Raw genomic sequence first — 3,328 nt, 5'->3', positions numbered from 1 at the left:
AAATTATTTATTTATTTAATATTATATTTATAAGATGCTCTGTGAGCACAAGTTTTATATCTTTGATACACTGTAACTCAAAAATTGACATTTTTTGTTCATCCATATTATATATAAGAGATTATATATAAGAGAAAGTAACATTACAGATTAAATTAAATTATTTATATATACATACTAACAAAATGTTAATAAATATTCATGCAAAAGTTTATTGGATTGACTTACCCGTTTAAAAATTATTTACTTAAAAATGCAGTAAAATACGGTCGTCACGCTGTATAAGCTAAATCAGTCATAGATCGAAAACTATAATCTATTATTAAACCACTTGTGACCATGACATCTTTTGTTCACATTATAAGTCACATTATATGTGAAAACATTTCACTAAAGCGCATTTTCTATATAATTCTATATTAGAGTTTCTATATAATTAACGTTCTTTGAATTATTATTATTAAAACCAAACTTAATACTCATTCTTTTGCATACGAATCGTTTTTTGCATGCATCGTCATTTTGTTTCCTTGAAATTAATTAGCGTTTTAGTTAACATAAAATGGGTCTCACAATCCGAACGTCAATATAATTGTGTTACAGATTTTGACGTCAGCCGAAGGTTAAACGTTTGAAACGAATCAAAGGGCATTATGGCAAGAGTTTAAAAAACTATGGAACGTAATAAAAGCGATGGAAATTTTGTTACATAAAAGTATACATACTTATATATAAATCGATTTTTAATGGATTAATAAATATATAGGACAATAATTTTATCGATCTGTTTATTAAAATACTTTCTCGTATGCTGCATGTGTTGGAAGTTGTTTTTATGAAATTATCGATATTAAATTATTGCCTTGAGGTAGATCAAAGATCGCGAATGAGTTTTTCCCCCAGTTATACATTAACGTGCAACATTATTGCATTATGTCGTGATTGTCGTCTTTTACACGTGACAGCATGCTCTTCTATAGTTGCGTAGCTATAAGCTTTTGAAATAGTATCGCGAAATGGCCGTAACTCTTGTTTCACCTCCGAGAATTTCCTCGGAAGCTCAAAATAGCAAAATAGCGACAAAACGATCGCGTTCTACATTTTAACGATACAAGTTTCAGCCCAGCGAGTGTTCACTATAATTGTCTTCTTACACTCCACTTACTGACATGAATTCTTATACGATTGTTTATTTGTGTACCATCTCATGTTATTTTATTTGCGGCCTAAAAAAATTATACTATGCTAAATTTAATAACAAAAAACAAATATGTGCAATTTATAGTAATTTGCGCTTTTTAATTTTGTATAAAAAAATACGTCAAGTATTATTATTAGTCAAAATTAATTAAATGATTAGTCGAAATTAATTGAAATTATTCAGATTTCCGTGTAGAAAACATAATAAAAATCTAGGGAATAATAGAATAATTCCGATCGGAATCCATTCTGAATAATTCCACAATACGTATCCCGGTGAATTGATAAGAATGGTGAATATAACAAATGCAAACTTGACAAATAGTTAAGAAATAGAAATGGCTAGTCAAGTAGTAGTCAGTGACTGCCAATATATAATTTTACGATAATTTTGTATGCGTGTGTAGGTCGATTTGTTTTTCAGTTTATATCAATACAATAATAGTTAATAAAATTCTTATTACAATCAATTTAAGAACACAGATATTTTAAATACTAGAATATCTTAAATATAAGATCTTTATTTGTAAAGATTCTTTATATCTCTGAGCAAAACAATAAAATTACTTATTACTTAGTTGATAATGAATACTTTTTGCAGTTATAGTTTATTCACATTATTCGCGAATTGTCTCGAACTACAATTCGTGCATAGTCCGTTGTTATTTTTGTAGTATTTTTAAAAGTATTAAAAAACACTGCATTGTGCATGTATAAAATACAAAACTGAAATGCTGGGTCAATGCGATTTGCGTGAAGTCAATGTCGAAGCGAGTTTTAAGTCAGCTAGACGAGGTGAGTTTCGAGCTCATGAATTACAAAAGGACCATTCCAAAAAAAGAAAAAAAAAGATATACGTAACCATTGAATCTAATCTATAGAAACGATAGATGAACGTTGGCGCATACGCAAAAGGTTACGATAGAAGAAAGAAACTCTATAAATATGAAAGGATAAAAAAATCGTAGGTTTTTTTTTCCAAAAGAATACAAATTTGAGCTACATGTGTATAGAAACTTGGAATTCGTGTATTCTTTAAAACGTGATCTCGAGGGTCATTTCCGTCGATTCGAGAAAAACGCAAGATTTCACAATACAAACTCTGGTAGAAATTTAACATAATTTTCAATTAATAATAATTGTATAATTATACTTTTTTTATTTAGTGAACGGAAAACTGTTTATAAAATATCAATTAAAAAATATAACGCTTTTCCGCAGTTGCTGTATAAAAAAAAGAAGTATAAAATCTTACATAATTAGCAGCAAAAGGATATTAAATATGTAAACATACTCGTGTTGCTAAATTAAATCGGTACGACGGATTTCCTAACCTGAACAATTGTGAACTGAAACGATTAACAACATTAAGTGAACTGGAAATTGTAAAAATTCACAGAAAAATATTATTATGCATGAAGACCCGTTTTGATCAAATACAGCCCTCTTCACTCATTCTTGTTAAACGACAAATATTTCGCTTCGTGAGGCAGAGCGACACTTTTCATCTGTGATTCTTTTATTTCGTACAAAAACGCGTCTAATGAATATAATTTTATTAATATTGGAGCTGAGGCCGTTAAATTGGAAAATTACTTTATTAGTTTTGTTCAATTATATATATGTAGTATTTTTGTCGAGGGATTATATTGGCTCATATATTGCCACCTATTGCGCAATATTAGGATATCTCCGGCAAATTTACGGCACAGAAGTCAGAAAAAATAGGAGTGGGGAGAATTTTCCCGCAACTACTCTGTTACATGCCTTTAAGTTATATTAGTATTGAGTTATGATTTCAGCTTTTTACTGTTAATATTAATGAAATTATTGTAATAAGTAGCGCCATTATAAATTATAATTTACATAAAATGTTTACTGTAAGGATGTGTAAAAGACTTAATGGTTATTTCGTGATAGAGGAATAGTAAAACAAAATACAAGTGCTATATTTTCGTATTCTTTGTTTAGTTTGTTGTCTTGCATTTTTAACGGGCGGGATTTATGTCCAAAGCAAAGTGCGCAGATTGAATTCAGTATACTAAATGCGTTAAACGCATTACGTGAAATATCTCATGTCATAACACTTGTAATATATGTAGGAAGATAGTAATTATTATTTATTATT

This window comes from Trachymyrmex septentrionalis, unplaced genomic scaffold, assembly GCF_001594115.1.
Source record: "Trachymyrmex septentrionalis isolate Tsep2-gDNA-1 unplaced genomic scaffold, Tsep1.0 scaffold51, whole genome shotgun sequence".
NCBI classification, from domain to species: domain Eukaryota; kingdom Metazoa; phylum Arthropoda; class Insecta; order Hymenoptera; family Formicidae; genus Trachymyrmex; species Trachymyrmex septentrionalis.
This window is presented reverse-complemented; position numbering follows the sequence as displayed.